The sequence below is a fragment of the Rattus rattus genome, chromosome 14 (assembly GCF_011064425.1).
Source record: "Rattus rattus isolate New Zealand chromosome 14, Rrattus_CSIRO_v1, whole genome shotgun sequence".
NCBI classification, from domain to species: Eukaryota; Metazoa; Chordata; class Mammalia; order Rodentia; family Muridae; genus Rattus; species Rattus rattus.
The window spans coordinates 13,211,037-13,230,177 of NC_046167.1; the positions used below are offsets into that span (position 1 = coordinate 13,211,037).

Genomic DNA, 19,141 nt, shown 5'->3' on the forward strand with positions numbered 1-19,141 from the left:
AGATAAAGAAAAAGGAGAGGGTAATAAAGAGTAGGGCATTTGGGCTCTCAGAGTAGAGCGTCTCAAATGTATTTTACACGTTCCGACAATGCCAAGGGCAAAGATTTAAAGATGGCCGTTGCTGATTCCACACTTAACTAAGGATGCTGTTTCCAGCGTGAACCAGACTCCCACACACAGCATCAAAATCCTCACAAAAGGAAACTTGTACAAGATGATTACCAAGCACATACATCAAGACAATGTGTGCTTTGTGATCAATTAAGATGCGAGGAGAGTCTGCACTGGGGCGTCTTACAAAAGGGCCTTTCTTCTCAGTGCTTTAAAAAAAGGCAGATCTATCAAACTTATGATAATGCATTACCACGATGATTTAATTGTCAATTACAAATTACTTAAATGTACTTTAATGATCTATATAAAGCCTTATTTTTTCCACTAATAGCTATTAATGGTTGTTAAAGAAAATGAAACCACTTTACTGAAACATAATGTAGGGGTCTATTAAGAATAAGTTTTCAAAATGATAAAATATTATCATGAAAATGTGAACTCCTGTACTTTTATATTCTAGAATAGGTCAGTCTTCATCCCACTGAACATTTCCTTCAAATTACATGCAATTACAGTTTAGACATCTTTATGTACATTATGGCTAAAATACATTTTACCCAATTCCCAGTGAAAATGCTTTTTTAGATGTTGGAAATGGAGTGAGTGCAACTTGTGGCTACATTTTTCTCAAGACGCTTCTGGAATACTAGTCATTAGAATCAGCGTGAGTGGCCACAATTGCTTCTGCTTGTCTTGGTCATGGCTCTGGTCCCTGTTTGCTTTTAAAACTTTTGATTAAATGAATGAAACAAACATTTTGTGCTGTCTCTACTGGTCAGCAGTTAGCTGATTCAAGGTACATGCTTGCCTCACATAATAAATGTACATTGTCCAAGAAAGGTACAATCCACATGCATACAGTAAAATAATATTGTGACTATACCAGAAGTCCCTTTTAAATTATTATTAAAGTCATTTTGTAATTATATGCTAGTGAGCTGTTTGTAAACCTGGTTTTTCTGCATGTGGCTTCTGTAAAGGGGGCGGGGCGCACTCCTCTCTCACCTTAAACACTGCTGCATACCCATTCCTGAAAACATTCTCAAGTGTATCTTTTCTCCACGCTTTAACATATTCGCCAGACAAGCAGCTATTAGGTATAGGAAATTAAACTTCACTAGAATCAGAAGCGCCTGCCCAGGCGCATGCCTGCCCAGGCGCATGCCTGCCCAGGCGCATGCCTGCCCAGGCGCATGCCTGCCCAGGCGCATGCCTGCCCAGGCGCATGCCTGCCCAGGCGCATGCCTGCCCAGGCGCATGCCTGCCCAGGCGCATGCCTGCCCAGGCGCATGCCTGCCCAGGCGCATGCCTGCCCAGGCGCATGCCCACAATACCTAGAGTCATTTTAAGACTTAAATAATCCATTTATTTGGTAACTATGGACACTTAAATAAGCCAACTAGTTAAAAGAAATATAGCTAGTTCAGATTTGCAGCCATTCTACCTGGATGTCTGCACTAATTATACTGAGTAGCCATTGAACCATCATTTAACTGAACACATGGTAATCGGGTGTGGAGTAGTAAGGTGGGTTCCAAGACGAGGAGCTCTCAAGTCCAACTCTGACTCAATAAACACTGGTGCTTCGCTTTTTAAGGCTCCCAAATCCAATCAGTCCATACATTCTTTAATTTGGGAAGAAGTCCCAGCTCCCTTTACCAGTACAAAGTGTGCCCGTGTTGCTGCGGGGAGCTTTGTAGCATTGAAGTTAAAATAGTTACGGCACACAATTCAAAAGCACCACGATCCTTAATATTGGAGCTTGTACGTACTCATAGGTTTGAATTTCTTGAGGAATTTGGAAAACAAAAAAAAAAAAGTTTCAGAGTCTGGAGCACTGGGGGCTTTTGATGATTGGATTAGATAGGTGAAACTTGTTTTCATATCACACTGCCCACTCAGCTTTGACCTTAAGTTCTCCTGGGTCCCTCCTGAACTAGGCTTGTTCTGTAATCTAAGGCACATTCCTTCAGACGTCGTCAGGATTACTTTTGTCTATAAAGTACTTATCAGCTTTCCTTCCCTTGTTAATAAGCTATCTCCTGGATCTGTGTGGCTTTGGAAAGGCTCGGTTTTCTCATCAATAAATGAAAATGATATGATTTTTACCTGCCTAATAGAGCAAAGAGGATTAAACAAGGAAACGCATGGAAGCTTTTGGCGCAACGCCTGGCACACGAGAAAATGTACCATACATGCTGGCTGTTCATAGGATTTTTTAAAATAATACTGCGGTGAGAAAAACCTCAACATGAACTGTAATAAAATGAGTGGTGTCTTAGCAAGGCAAATGGCTGTGGTGAGCTCTGTGGGAAATAATGACTTTCTCTGAGGCTCCAGGAAGACATAATGTATGTGTGGACAACAGAACACTCGCTGTCTGCTTTTTATAAAACAGGGGTAGGACTTAGCATTGTAAAGCTACGGATAACAACCTGGAAAGGACTTATGCAAACTACTGTCGATGCCGACTTCCCTGCCTTGGGTATATTCATTAGGCAATATCCACGTCACTTCTCACCTCTGTTCATTCACGGTGAGGTGATAGTGGATCAAAGCGTAAGGTGAAAACCAACGGTTTGGGTGGAAGGATCATGTATGGGGAGCGCTTTCCTTTGTCTTCGCTTTAACAAGTGGAAACCACTTAACTCCAGAAAAGAGATCTTTGACCACAGGTAGGTAGTTGAAATCCTTAAAACGTAGTGGAATCCAAGCAGGAAGAAAGAGATGAGGTGAGTGAAGGACTGAAGGACGGGCTACCTCATCTATTTGGGGTTCCAGGCGTGAGACTGTCATGGCGGCAGGAGGACCCTCCCATGGGGTTTCCAACACAGAGTTGCAGGCACCGGTAGGGATCAGTGATGACCTTTGTTGTCAAAAATCTCTCTGGGTCAAGACCTGGGAATGTTTATGCGATCTTCTGGCAAATAATGAGAGCTGCTATTACCCAAAGGGAAATAAGAGATGGATGGTACTGACAGGGTGGATGGAGGGGATTTTGTGTAAGTTAGTAGAGACACGGTTGTCTGAGGCAAAGTGGCATTAGAACAGATACGGAATGTGAGAGGAGCAATTGCATTCCGGTTTGTGGGGAAAGACTCATTAGAGTGATCTAGATACTACTGTTGCTTTTTAATCAATCTCTCTCTCTCTCTCTCTCTCTCTCTCTCTCTCTCTCTCTCTCTCTCTCTCTCTCTCTCTCTCGATTTCACGGATGCGCGCACTATATTAAAACCCCATCCAGTGCAAACAGAGTGAGCTAGGCACAGTGTGGTAAGAGGGAGAAAGAGGCCGCAAAGTGTAGCCGTTTACGAAAGTTTCCATAGAGAGACGCCAGCTTCTAACATCCAAAGATGCCTTTGACGATAATCTCCCTTCTAAAATAAAATGAGTACTATCTTGGGAGAGAAGAGAAAATAACAAGACAGATCTCCTTTCAGATAAACATGTACATCTGTAGAGGTACAACTCGTTTGGGAAGAGAAACCCCGAATGACAAAGCTGGAGCTGGCCCAACGTGAGGCGACAGGGTGTGTATCATTCTTTGGCATTTAAAGCTGCTGTAGATTTCTTTCTCCTTACACTCTTAGGTCTCTCCCCCATTGTTAGCAGTTAGGAGGAACCTGTCAGATGTCTTCTGGTTGATTTGTGAGTGCTGATCTCACAGGATAGAGATTCCTTGTCATTTTTTTTTTCTCTCTGCCTCTCTAAGAACTGTCAACATTCCTCCTCAAAATAATAACTTGGACAAAAGAAACATGGCAACAGACACTATCTCTTCTCACCACTAAGAAGCCAGGGATACAGATATATCCCACCATAGTTACCAATATATTTCCTAGTTCATCTCACCATAATTAATATTCCATTCCTCATCATTTCAGATGTCTTTTAAATATAATACTTTCATTCATTCTTTGAAAATTTCATACATTTGTAGAATATATTTTGATCTTATCCATCCCCACTACCTCACTCCAATTGTCCTTGAAGCTCAGTAACCTGTCTCCTTCCTGGCTTCATGACATTATTACTAACTTCCTGTGTCACTTAGTGCTGACTCCATATGCATAGGTGTGGGGCCACCAGCGAAAGACAGTGACTTCCTCTCCTTTAGCAATCTTCCACTGCCAATATGTCCTCAACTAGGGGTGGGGTTTCAGAAGCCCCTCTCCGATTCACACTGGAATTTTGATGGGTTGTGTCTTGTGCAGATCTTGTACAGGTAAGGACGGCGAGTGTAAGCTCATGGATGGTATAACCATGTCATGTCTAGAGACAGTATTTCATGGCGCTCCTCCTCATCTCTTACATTATTTAGCTAGTCCATTCTTCTTCGTGGTTCTCTGCACCTTGGATGTGGGGAGATGAAGATGTTTTAACTACGTAGGTTCTGACTTGTTCCTGGTCTCGTCAGCCTTGTCAACTTTGATCTGTCCTTTGGAGAACCTAATTTGTCAAGAAAATTATAATCCTACTTGATGTATATTTAGTTACTAATAGCTCACCATCATTTAAGAAATTTCTATGGTGTGCCCTGTCATTTTTTCTTTTTTTTTTCTTGGAAATATAGCCTGAGGTTTATTTGTTGATGTCTAGCTTGTCCTCAGCCTGATTGCAAAACTGGAAGGCATGAGGCTAGCAGGAGGAGGGCAGAAACAACATGGCTGCCATCAATAACAGCAGTATAGCGAGGAGGAGCCGATTCACACCTTCTCTTAGTCTCCGCCCTCACTAGGTGTCAATCACTTTCCCAGCCGGACCATCAAGAGCTAACTTGGGGCAGAGAAACAGGGAGAGTCTTCAAGAGCAGAACACATTGCTTCTGGAAACACAAGACTCCAGCACAGTTCCAGGATCATGGAAATAAGAAGCTTGGAAAACTGAGAACCGGGACAAGGTAAACACACACCCGAGTCCTGCCAAGGAACCCAACTGTCCAGTCAGGAGTTTCTAAAACAGCAAGCTGTGTGTTCCAGAGAGCTCTGCCTAGCGCATGGACACCTCCGTTAGAATGTGCTCTGTCTGACAGCAGCAACGATATTATTTAGACACTGGAATTTCAGATTTTTCTGTTTCATAACTTTCTCTCCTCTATTCATATTTAGTTTTGTGGCTTGGGGCAGTAGAGTTAGGCCATAGCCACCTAGCAGTTGTCGAGTGTTTCAGTTTTGTGATCCGTTCCCCAGCCATCCTCCACATTGCTTTGAGTGCATTCTTGGCAAGCCCGGAAGAATTGGAGTTCCAATTTCGCCAATTGTTCTGTAGGCTGCTTAATTTACGGTTGCCAATCTTCTATCACTTTCCTCGTTAAAAATATACAAGCCTCTTTGAGGCTGGAGTACCACGGGGGATGGTGCTCCAGCTCTCACTGTCTGAGTTAGGAAACAGTCAAGGTTCTCACCCAAAATATAAATACAGGGAACACTTTCCAAGTTAACCTGCTTAAGAAAAGAATCAGCTAGGCACGGGGCATGTGTCTGTAACCTTAGCATTCAGAGGAAAAGATAGCATGAGGAGGAATTCAAAACCAGCATTGGCTATCCTTTGAGTTTGAGGCCAGCCTGGGCTGCATGAGACCCTCTGTCAGAGTCTAACAGGTTGATTGTCGTCCTCCACAAAACTTGTTAGAAGTGTAAGAAGATAATGAAACGGTTAAATTGTGGCAAAGATGGGTTTTACATCCTTTTTCTTTTCTTTTTTTTTTTAGTATATTAGTCTAAAATTGGATATTCATTTTCTGAATAACAGAACAATGGCATAAAACCAGTATCTTGCAAAAGCTGGAAATGTTTTGAGAGCAATTGCATGGCTTTCATTTTTGAATTACATAATTTCAATGTGAGTCAAGTACAGTAATTTCATAGAAAGAGTTTCATAAATCTATTATCAACTTCAAAGAAGAATCACCTAATGTTAACTATCTCTGTCTAAAAAAAAATAACACCTTATGCCTTTCTTAGTACATTAAGTTTTATATAATAGCAAAATAACGGCTACATCGATAAGCACTTAGTGTACCAGACACCTGCTTTAACTATTTATAGATATGCCATTTGCTCTTCCCAATAGTCCTAGGGGACAGGGAATATTGACGTCCTCCTTGTTAAACATTTACTTATTATTATTTTGGGTGCTTATGCGTGTGCACGCGAGTGTTCACATGATGGCATGTATGTGGAGGGCAGATGACAACATACAGAGAGTCACTTCTCTCCTTCCATCATCCCTAGGGTTCTAGGGATTGAACTGAGGCTTGGTGGCAGGTGCCTTTCCCAGCTGGGCCATTTTGATGGCCCTGGCGTCACCCTTTTTGATAAAGCAGCAAATGATTCTGAACTCAGAATGCTTAATTACAACATCCACCCCCACCCCAACCTCCCATTTAGCAGAGAAGCCATGGAGTAGAAATTTGAGCCCTGTCCAACTCCAGGGCACGTGACGATGAGCTTCCAAGTAGACGATATGATACTTGAATGTGCTCGGGGAAGATACAGAAAACCCTCCTATTTTTCCTTTAAATCATTGCAACCAAGTTGGTCCAGTTGACATTCAGAGGGAGAAAAAGGCTTTTCTTTCCATTTCCCTGTTTTGGAATATATAAACTGACTCACTCCCAATCTTTAGAATTTGTGCATTTCACACCAGGAAAGACAGTCTAAGAAGGGAACATTTTATTCCCAACTGACATTCCGGGTTTAAATATCCTTTGCAACAGTTTTGTTTTAAAAAAAATAAAATAAAATAAAAAATCTCAGTGGCTGCCTACGAACCTGCCAGATGTCAGCAATGTGTCTGCCACGTACAATATCCCGGAAGACTAAACATACTTCACAGTGATACAGTATTTGGAAATAAGCCGCGAAGACCACTGGCCCTGCCGCATCACTAAAGGTCTATGTAAACTCCTTTGAAACAACAGCTGTTCTGTATTCTTGTTCCCTTCGAATAATGAAATGACTTGGCAGGGAGAGGGGGCGACCGTCCTCTCATTCTCCCAGGATGCATTCAGCATGATCCCCCAGCTCTGCTCAGATCAAGTTCAGGTCTTGGAATCCACCTGTAGCGACCGCCGGCTTCTGCAGGTGTTTGCCGGTGGGAGGCTGTCAAGAATCAGTCTAAATCAGGGCAGAGCTACTGACAGAAGGATATTTACTGGCAGGAACTGTTTTAGGTGTCAGAATTTCTTTCTGGGACACGATACATAGGGGGAATCTGCACTCAAAAATAAATCAGTGATGAGGACAGCAGCGAGGGTTGTTACTGAGCAGCTAGGTAGAAGGAAAGGCTACCAGCAAATGCACAGATGGGCGGGAGGTGTCAAGGACACGTGAGGGAGAGAGAGAGAGAGAGAGAGAGAGAGAGAGAGAGAGAGAGAGAGAGAGAGAGAGAGAGAGAGAGAGAGAGAGACAGAGAGACAGAGAAAGAGAGAGAGAGATAGACAGAGAGACAGAAAGAGACAGAGACAGAGAGAGAGAGGAGAGAGAGAGAGAGAGAGAGAGAGAGAGAGAGAGAGAGGAATTGGCTAGTTGGCATTTCCAGTTACTTTCAGAGTGGCAAAGTTTCAAGAGGTAAGGTACTAAAAGGTGAGGAATGCCAGGCATGGTGGGGCACACCTTTAATCCCTATGAGGAGATAAAGTTAGGCTGATTTCTGTGACTTCCAGGCTAGCTTGGTGTACACAGTGAGTTCCGGGACAGCCAGGGCTATGCCGAGACCCTGTCTCAAAATAAAATAAAATAAAACAAAATAAAATAAAATAAAATAAGTCTACTGCCATCTATCTACTTATGTATATTTCTGTGTCTTATATATCATGTGTTCGTCTGTCTGTTAACTGTCTAATCATTTATCCATTAAACATTTTGCAATTTCCAATGTCCTCTTCAGTGCTTCCTGTCAATGAACGGACTCGTAACCTAGTAAAGTCCTTTCTGTAATGACAAGCCTAGGGAAAGGGGGGGGGGGCGGGACAAAGTGGCCTCATGTGGAACAAAAGAATCAGATCCCCTAGCCTGGTGTACATGCACCATGCAAATTTCATGAAGATGTGTGCAGGGCAGCACTGCCCACAGCAGAACCTGTGGCTTGGGAAGGAGCATTCATTTGCAGGGAGAAGAAAGAACCACATTTTAGACTTGGCTCTGTAAGTTAGCAACTGTGTAACTTTGGCGGTGTCCTTTGGTATATCCAAGGCCATGTTTTCTAATCTGCAAAATAGGAGAAATAGTATCTGCTTCCCCCCAGAAATGCAGATGCATTTATGATACTGCTTGGCAATAGGAGGCCAAGCCTCAAGTGTTAATCAGATTCCTCTGAATCAATCTGCTACAAATGTCTCTCCCTGTTACAGATTCAAGTCCCAGCATGGCCATCCGTGGACGCTGTCCCACCACACAAGTGAAGAAAATTGAAATTGAGTGGTCAGTTTGTGAAACTGACATTAGAAATTAGGCCTTTGAACTTCTGATCCCTGGATCTTTTCACTGGGGAAAACAAATCATGTAAACAAGGCAGCACAGAGCTAAACGGATATGAGCTACAGACAGCATTTGACTCCAGGACTCTGGAATTTTTAAACCCCATATTCTTTCTGCTGTACTCGCAAAAGCAAGCGCGAGCAAGCCAAGAAACAAACACAAACAAACAAACAAAAACAAAGAAACAACAAAACAAATAAAAAAAAACCTTTTACCATTCATTCTGCTTCTATCCACTGTGGATGCCAACATAGCAAGATGAATTTCTTTAGTCAGAACCTTGTAAAATCAGTATATTCTTTGCCTTTATGGGGAAGCAGAAGTTCACCTATCTTTCCGTAATGGAAATTAATTTTGGTCTTGCTTCATGAGAATTTGATGAGGCACAGCCTGATGTGTGTTGAAATGGTATATTCAGTTTTGTTACTGCAGTCGAGAGGTGGGGCTGTGTGGGGGGGGTGTGGGGAGAGAGAGCGTTTATTTTCCTTCACTGATGGTAAATTGCTGTCTGTAATCACATAGCCAGAGGGGATGTCTTAGTGAGCTCAGCAGCAGGTTTGCTATCCAAGGCAGCAGAAATCTTCAAGTGCTCGTGCCAGGATAGACTGTAGGACTCTTCATCTCCTTGAGTTTGATCAATTACATTTCATAGATTATTATTATTATTATTATTATTATTATTATTATTATTATGTAAGAGACTCAAACAAGGTTTCTAACACAAATGCAAGTCTGTCTTCTGGAGACTCTAAAGACTCTGGTACTTCTGTGTATCTAAGTATTGAGTTTCAGGCTTGCTGCTTCTAATACCTTTGTTGTAGCTAGAGAGGAAATTAGGTGAGAACTCACGGTTAAGCTGAGACTGTCTGAGAGGACTCGGGCACTGTCCTATTTATAAGTGTGACCTGGCAGTCCTGCTGAAAGGGGAAAAGAAGGGTCCGTGAAATAAAGATGGACCCAAGAGACTAAATGACATCAGCCACTATTTATTAAACAGCCAGCATGTACTTAACACTCGATACGAATTATCTACTCAATCCTCGCTCGCAGCTGCCATGGCGGGCAGATACTTTAAAATCCAGTCTACACGGAGGACGACAGGAATGCTGTGTTTAACATCACTGAGCAGAATGGGAATGGAAAGTCCAGCTCGGTTCCCCATCTCTCTACTGGTGTCAGCCCCTCACTGTCTCATTAGAGAGTAGGAACGTGGGCTGAGGAGATGCTTTAGCCGGGAAGCAGTTGCTCTGTCAGCAGGAGGACGCGGGTTCGATCCCCAGAGTCCATGAAAAGAGCCTCCGCTCCCCCCCCCAAGAACAGGTGTTGCGGTGTGCACTTGTACATCTCAGCTCTGGGAAGCTGGGGTCGGTGGTTGCCTGAGTCATGCTGGTTAGCCAGTCTAGTCTCCTGGCAGGCTTTAGGCCAATTTGAGAAACTGCTCTCCCAATGAGACAGAAAACGCCTGAGGAAGGGGACGGACATCAGCAAGCCATCAAAGGTTGTTCTGTAGCACACAAAGACTCAGACACACACACACACACACACACACACACACACACACACACACACGCACACACGCACACACGCACACACACACACACACACACACACACACACACAGACACACATACAGATGAACACACACACACGCACACGCACACACACACATGAACACACACACAGACACACATACAGATGAACACACACACAGACACACACAGACACACACACACACACACGAACACACACACACACACACACACACACGCACGCACATATGACACACACACACACACGAACACACACACACACACACACACACACACACATGAACACACACACACACACACACACACACATGAACACACACACACACACACGAACACATACACACACATACACACACACACACGCACGCACGAACACACACACACACATGAGCACACACACACGAACACACACACGAACACACACACAGACACACATGAACACACACACATACGCATGCATGCACGCACGCACACATACACACACACACACACGCACACTTGCACACATATTTATCTACATGCAGGAGCATGCATGCACATATATATTCCTGCACTCCACCCTCCACCCCCAGTGGACGAAAGAAAGAAAGAAAGAAAGAAAGAAAGAAAGAAAGAAAGAAAGAAAGAAAGAAAGAAAGAAAGAGAGAGAAAGAACACTATATGGGCAAGGTGGAAGTCATGGATCTGTCAAGCGAAGGCTCAAATCAGCAAGATATCAGGAGCCTGGAACTCAAGGACCAAGCCTGTGTCACAGCATCATGCTGCTGCATCATGGCTGCCTTTAAAGGGCCAGCGGGGGATTTTACACACACACACACACACACACACACACACACACACACACACACACACACACACTATTTCTCTTCCACATGGTGGGTGGGCAGGCTTTCGAACACGGTCTCTAGAAGAACCCAGCACAGGTGGGCATGAGAGGATTATACCCTTTGAAAATATCTTGAAAAATGCCAGAGGCAAAGTTCTTACACTTACTGTAACTCCCCTTTGCTGGCATGGCTGTCAGAGGAATGTGGGGGCCAAGAAGTTATAACTCCATCTGGGAATATGCTCTCTCTGTCTTTTTCTTTTTTAAAGATATACTTCATATCCTGATTGCTGCCCTCCTCCCAGTGCCCTCCCTCACTCCTCCTTCTAGCTATTTTGCTTCACACACGCCTTATCTTCAGTTCCTCCCTTTCCATCCATCTTGGGATCGTTCCACTGTGATGGTTTTGTGCCGTGCTCCATGTGAAATCATAGACAAAATGAAGTGCCTCGTGTTTCGGGCACACGTTCAGAAAAAAGAATCACCGAAAACGAGGAGAAAGAGCACAAACAATCTTATTAATTAGAGACCTATTCATGATAGGGTGCTGAGAGCTGTCCAAGAAAAGGCAGCGTCAGGGAGCATCCAGGTGGATGCCCATGGTAGAGAACTGGATGTACGAATCTGAAGGACACGGGACAATTTGGGAATCGTCATTTTAGGAGATGGTTGAAACCGGAAGAGAGTGTGAGCTCACTGAAGACAGGATATGAGGAGCTGTGGGTCAAAACAGAATGCTAGGGACAATGGGAAGCACCCAGAAAGATGAGAAAAAGAAAGTCTTTACAGAGCCCAGAGAACTACATCTGGAAGGGGACATTTTGAGGAACAGAATTTCTAGAAGTCAAGTCTTAGGTTTATATTAAGATATTACAGATTAAAATAATACTGTAAATCTGTGGTTTTGTTTGTTTGTTTTTGAGAATAGGACCTTGCTATGTAGCACAGACTATCCTGGAATGAACCCATGGTTCTCCTGCTTCAGTTTGAAAGCATATGTCCATGGTGTGTGCCCTCATGCATAGCTACACTGTGAATCTTCTTAAGAAGATTATAATATGAAGAAGCTTATGAAACAATCAGGCCACAAACCTTTCTTTCACAGAAAACCCATCCATACCTTGCCGGATGTTTGGGGAGAATTGTAGTGAGCTTCTCTCAGTGGTAGGTGGCCTATGATATCAGCGTCACAGAGATCCTGCATAGAGAGGACTCTAGCAAGGTTAAACTTCAACTATTTCCAGTTTATTGATTACTTTTGTCCAAGTACCATTAGGGGAAATAAGACCAGGGGCAAGGACTGAGTAGACACAGAGGTGAAAACTGACCGAAGCATCAAGAAGAATGTTCAGATTTATAATGTTGTCAATTATGCCTAAATAAAGATGAGTAAAAGAATTGAGGACACAAAGCCAGTGGACATGGATTACTCTTTCAAAAACCTTGGGTTCCTTGATCACGAGACACACATGATAATAATTACGGAAGCTGCAGCATTAACGGACTGTAGCAGGAAATGAGAGCCTTGCATGAAACGTGACAGATGTATAAATAGAAAAAAACAGGGTGGGAGTATGCATGTATGTGTTTGTGTGTGTGTGTGTGTGTGTGAGAGAGAGAGAGAGAGAGAGAGAGAGAGAGAGAGAAGGAGAGAGAAAGAAAGAAACCACAGTAAGCAGATGAAAGATAGGACATCGGAGAGGGGAGGTATTAATTATATAAAGATAAAATCAGCTGTCTATGAGAAGGCAAGGAAGGAAAGGCTTAATAATAATAATAACTGAAGGACTGGCCAAAGTCCCTTTGACCTTTGGAAGTAGCAGGTAGAAAAGTGAATGGAAAAGGGAAGACATTCTGAAGACCAGAACAAAAAGGTACAGCAATGCTATAGATATGCATGCACTCAAAGAAAGACATTTAATTTAGCATCAAAATTCAGTACTTCCCATGGTTAGCTAATTCTCTCTTTACTGAAAAAAAATCACTGGTCTTGTAAGACACGATCACTAATTGGCTTCAGAATCCAATCTGGATTTGCATGTTTCTACGTCTATGTGTGTTTTAAGCAAAATGTTAACCTCTATGACTCCCAATATTTAAAGTTGCACAAGATTTCCAACTGAGCAGAAGCAGTCAGAATGCTTTAGGAGAACTGAAGACCGTGGTTGGCTTAAGGTCAGTTGGAACAACCCGAAATCTCTTGAGCAAAACAAAACAAGGCTAGGTTGTTTGTTTTGCAACTTTGTAAAGAAGAACTGAGCCAAGGAGTTGTGGCAGACCACAATCTGGAAAGAGATATCTGTTAATCAGTCCTGACAAGATTATACTTTTCTACCTTGTTGGACTGATAGTCTTTACTAGACAAGAAGATGGGAGTTGCTATGGGTGATTAGTGTTTGCCACTTAAAGATAGAAAGATAATCTATAATTTGGGGGTAATATTTTAAAAACAATTGCTTTAAGGATCTTGCATGCCCGTGCAGAGTAAGATCTCATTCACCATTCCTGACTTTGGAGAATGTGGAAACACTGGCGTTGGATGCTATCTGACGAGAGTTCTGTGTAAATGATTTTGTCCTGAGATTGTCCAGACACAAGACGCTACAGCTCTCTTCTTGATTACGCTGTATTTTCCTCCATTAGCGGGTCATATTACACATGACAGAAATGGAAGTTATGCAGTTTTAGGGTGCTGCTGTTGGCTTAATTAGAAGCCAACTCTTCCACCAAGGTTTGATGAAGCATCCTTGTGAGTCTAAGCTAGCTGTAAGACAGAGTTCTTGCCCATCTCAAACAAGTATTTAAGTAGCAATTACTAGAAGGTAAATTGGCAACCTATGACACCAGCATTAGCCAACATCCTCCTGATGGAGCAAGACCATTAAATATACATATCTTTAATCGCCACAAACACGTGGAGAAGCATCTTCATTGTGAGGGAAAAGCTTTTATGCAAATGGGCCTTGAAAAATAAGACAATACTTCAGCTGTATAACACTAGGGAACACACCTTCTATTTGACCTAGATTCGAGGCAAAGAACTACAGAGACGAAAAAATCTTCCTTTAGTGGGTGGAGGAATGACTCTGTGTTATGGGAGAGCCTGCTGGATGACTCTCCCACCACGCCCGTGTGTGTGTGTGTGTGTGTGTGTGTGTGTGTGTGTGTGTGTGTGAGAGAGAGAGAGAGAGAGAGAGAGAGAGAGAGAGAGAAAGAGAGAGAGAGTGCTAGTATTGAACATTGCAGATGCCTATATATAGCAATACAAGAATGCGTGAAGGTTACTCATTATTCATGTGTAAACAAAGGAGATAGACTGATCTATCCAAGCAATTATGTGGTTGTAAGTGGCTCTCCATTTTACATGAGAAATTCTCCAAGTACCGGAAATAGTCATATTTCTTAGCCACACCTCACCACGGCTGTTTCTCTTTAACATCCGCCTTTAGTCCAAAATGACTAGAATTCACTCTATGACCTTTGGGTTATTCCCAAGGCCTACGTTTTGAGGCTGACCCAGGATAGTTTCTTCCAAATCATCACTCTAATCACTATCTTGGCTTTTCTCTCTACAGAAACACCCCAAGTCTTTATTAATTTGATTTGTGCATTTTCAGGGCCAGTTCATGCATTTTATTTTTGAACAAGAAAACAAAAGGTATTTCATTCTTAGAGTCATTATCTTATTATTAATTTTAACTCTAGTTGCTAGACGCTTATCTCATTAGCCACCATAAAGAACTTTATCAGGGGCCATAGTGGTTTGACCTTTGCATTTCTCCCCAAGAAAAACAATATTGAACACCAAGCAATAGCGTGTCCTCTGATAACTGAGTTTTAAAATCATTTTAAAGTAAACCCATTAACACACTGTCATTGTTGCTACCGATTATTTTAAGCCTGAAGGAGCTGAGAGTGAAGTGTAATGTAATCGGATTAGAATTCCATACAACTGCATCTAAGTCAGACAGTTCACGAGAACTAGTTTTCTAAGAGCTGTCTGAAAGACACCCCCCCTCTCTGCACACTCCTGTCAATTACGGAAGCACATCTGTTGATACCTAGTAGGTCTGGGAGAAAAACAAAACAAAACAAACAACTCCTCATTCTCCATTTTAACACTGGATGAACAGAAAGCAAAGTGTACACATAATTCAAATAAAGGGTGATATGTGCCTATTTAACTTAGAGGAACGTTTCAACATGGCTGCTGATTTTTTGCTTTTTAAAGGTCATCTACTCCATGGAACCAGACGCATAATACTTATATGAAATGAAAAAAATTAGGTCCTCTAAATTTGAAGTCAAGTTTTTTTCCCTTTTGAGTCAAAAGAATGAAGAGGTTGATAACCTCTAAGAAGATGTCCCATCGAGTCTTCATGATTCAGTAGTGGTGTTCGGTAAGTTGGGGCTTGCCCATAACCCATCCTCATCCCTCGGATGGCCAAGTCTATGCTATCCCGTTCCTTGTTACCATCGAGACCAAAACAAAGCCAACGTTGGTAATTTTTCTCCCTTCTCCCAGACTTAAGCCTAATTCGGAGGTGGGGTGGGAGTGGTTTGGTGGGGGAATTGCTTGCTTGCTGCACCAAGTAGAGGTTCTGAGTGTGGATCTCTAGAAGCTGACTAACCAAGGCACTGAGCACACGTTTGTAATTCCAACACTCATCAGGGAGATGGGAGGCAGAGACAGGAGAGTTCCTGAGAGCTCTTAGGCTGCCCAGTGTTGAACAAAAACTGTCTCAAGTGGGGTAGAAGGCAAGGAGTGACAGTCCAGATTGTTCTCTAAATTCTAATCATAAGACAGGTATGTGTGGGTCTAATCTCTCTCCCTCCCCCTTCCCCCTTTCCCCCTCCCTTACACCATACATGCACACACAGTGCACGATGGTTCAGAGAAAACTGTATGGTTGAAATACGATTTTTAGATCGGGTAGATTTTAATTTGACTCTGTATTTCCTAAGGCGTACCGCCAAGGACAGTGAATTGCAACTTTCCCCCCAATGTTAATAAATCAAATTGTGCCATCTCTAATTCAAAGTGAAATACTTCATTTACATTTATCCCAGGACACTTTGGAGACTGCTCCATGTGGATGACATGTCCCTCACAGAAGTCCAGCCACAGTGTAATTGACCTACCCTGGACTTTGAAACTTGAGTACATTCGTGTTTGACCCATCTCCTCAGGCTTTGGTTGAGCACAGAAGGGAGTGCCAAACCTGAAGTTTGGGTCAAGAACTCCAAGTGGCCCTGCTGAGTCGTTCTTAAGCTGCAGTGCACAGGAGCCTGGCCACTCCATCTATTCTGATTCCTGCTGCCACGGGCATTTTCCCTAATACGGTCCTTGCCAGCATGCTTTGTCTTCATGCCCGTATCTCTAAGTACCAGGACTCCTGGAGTCTATAACTCTATGTGAGAATCAAGTGGAGAAAAGCAGGAATTGGTAATCAATGAAACCCACTCAGACATTTCATTGCCTGACTGTGCTGTGTGCTGTGCTCTCTCTCTCTCTCTCTCTCTCTCTCTCTCTCTCTCTCTCTCTCTCTCTCTCTCTCTCTCTGTGTGTGTGTACTTATGATTTCCCTACTTTATAAATAACTAGACTTCAAATAACAGTCTTTGCTCATCCTAGCCAATACCAGAAATTATTTCTGATTTGCCAAACATGGATATTTCCTTCTGCTCTTTTCATTTGACCACATGTGAAACAGAGAAAGCTCACCGTACCCTGATTCTCAGGCCTGTGTGCCTCATACAGTAGTGCAAGGCCACAGGAGTGAAATAACTCACTGACTTTTGCAACTATTCTGGTCCTTTCTCCGGCTTCCTGTTCTTGTTCTTTGTCCAATTCCTCGATCCCCGATTTCACCAGGAAATCTTTCTGTGCTCAGAGATTTTCAACTGAAATGCCAGTGACAGTCTCTCCTATGCCCCATCTTCAGCAGACTTAAGTCCTTTATAAATCTGGGTACCAAGTGAAAAACAGAAAGGCTACAGCATGGCAGGAACGTGTAAAAGAAGGTAGGGCAGGGAGCAAAGCCAGCGGTGATCTCGGCTTGCATATCTAAGATCGCCTGAATTCTCGAACATTCCATATGAGAAGCTGTGATTCCTCAACTCTTCACCTCCACTGTGCTGGACTCACTGACCTAGCCATGCATGAAGGGTATCATTAGGGTGCCATATCTCCATTACAGTCTGGCTAGCTGGACAGGAAGAGCAAAGGCGACCCGTAAGTTGGCTCGTGTAGAGCCTGACATACGTAGGATGGACGTCCTTGCAAAGATGTTGTGGCTTTAACGTGGGAGTGACAAAGGAAACAGATGCACAGTATATCCAAAATGGGCCCAACCATTTCCTTTCTCCCTGCTTATCTGCAGAGCATTTACTCTAAGTCGGTGGCAACACGTGTTAGTAACTGCCACAGCTTATCAAGTAAAGCATCGGCACACAGGTCTGAGGACCTGACTTGGACTCTGCCGAAGCCATCCATAACCTCAGACCCACAAGGATACTTCCGTAGAACAATCTCTGAGTGAATTCTGGGTAAAGAGACGTTTGTTGTCATTGCTTTTCACCATTCTATGGCAAAAACACATTCTAAATTAAAACAAACAAACAAAAAAATGTCCCAAGCAAACTGCGATACGATCCATTCATATGTTGGGTAATAACCGTGCTAATGATGTGGGGTACAGCCTCATTTAGAAAATTATTATTATTATCATTAATCAGTTAGGCTTATTCATTCATAGCCCGGTGCATTTGGAGCTCAGCTTGATCTCTTTTAGGTCTTTTAACTTGCGGGTTAGCATTAAGTGCCTTTCCGTGTTTGTTTCTGTGAATAATGGCGTCTGTCCTTAAATCTCAATTTAAAAGTTTTAAAGCAAGCGGAGATCTCTTACGTTAACAAATACGGCACAGAGCGGACTGCACGAGAATCAAGTGCAACGATGGATTTCCCCAAGGGTTCTCTCAGGACCAAGGGCATCAATACCACCTAGGGGCGTCGCTGTGAACATAACTCTGACCAAAGCGACTTAGGCAACTGAAGTTGCTAGCCACTTAGCAAGTGCAGGGCCAACCTCCAGATTGAGAGCATAATCGTGGAGGCTGGGAAGTCCTGGTGGCGGGAGCTTGAGGAAGCTGACCCATGACATCCACAACCAGAAGTCAGAGAACAGTGAAGACCGCAGACCTCCCTTTCTTCTTGATTCAACCCAGGGCCCTACTTTATGCTAGGTCCTCGCGTCTCAGCTATTCTAGCCATCCTCGTCCCCTGGGTGATTGTAGATACGGCCAAGCTCACAAGATGAACCCCCCACACCCTGGAGCTCATAAGAAATGTAAACCATCAGTCCTGTTCCATATCTTGCTGCAGAAATTCTGGTGGTAGACCCTGAATCGTGTTTTAACCTCTAAACACCTTCTTTTTTCTCAAGGTCAGACGTATGTGGCGGTCAGGAATCTCTTCTCATCGGCTCCGGCTCCTACCTTACTTTTCTCTCCCAGGGGGTTCTGTCCTCCGTTTAGGACTCAGTGTAACTTCAGGTCCAGCATTCACGGGCCACTCTGGGTGTGTCCAGGGATACGCCGTCTCGTCCAACCAAGTATGACTCAAGGTTTTTAATGAGTTTTTCACTAACTTGGGGAAACTCGGACATATTTATTAACCAATAGGATAATAAATAATTAAATGTGTGCTAAGCAGATTGTACCATCTGTTCTTCAAGAGAGAAGGGCTAGATTCATTGTGCTATATCTATTTGGATATGATCCAAAATTGCCCTTATAGATGTATAATTAATATTGATAGGAAGGTAAGATGCTCTTCTAGTCTTATCCCCCCCACTAGACACCAAGATTGGGTCGATTCTTTAAGCGCGCTGCTTTTATATCAGTGGTAATGGGTTCAAGGCGTTTCTCGTTATCATACCTGTCCACCAGGTAAGAGAGGGTCTGCTGTTGTTTTGTCGTTCGTGTTCAGCTGAGTTCTTTTCACTGGCTAGAAAATACGTCTGCTTATCTTGAAATCTTGGTTGATTCCATGAAGTAGCGGGCGTGAACCTATATATGTATATATATATATACACACACACACACACAATTGACATTATTTTTGTGTGGTCTGAAGTGATACCTTGCTTTTACTGAGATTTTATGATTTT

At 43.0% G+C, this 19,141-nt stretch overlaps 1 protein-coding gene across 5 annotated transcripts in view; it reads right to left on the minus strand.

Annotated features, from left to right (window-relative positions):
* Celf2 (CUGBP Elav-like family member 2) overlaps window positions 1–19,141 on the minus strand; it is an 821,906-nt gene that overhangs the window by 333,888 nt on the left and 468,877 nt on the right. Inside the window, exon 1 of one of the 5 annotated variants that reach the window (XM_032884459.1) lies at window positions 3,256–4,193. The exons of the other annotated variants lie outside the window; for them this stretch is intronic. The gene's annotated coding sequence lies outside the window, so the exon portion shown is untranslated. Of the gene's footprint in view, window positions 1–3,255; window positions 4,194–19,141 lie in introns of those variants that run through there. 5 annotated transcript variants of the gene reach the window in all.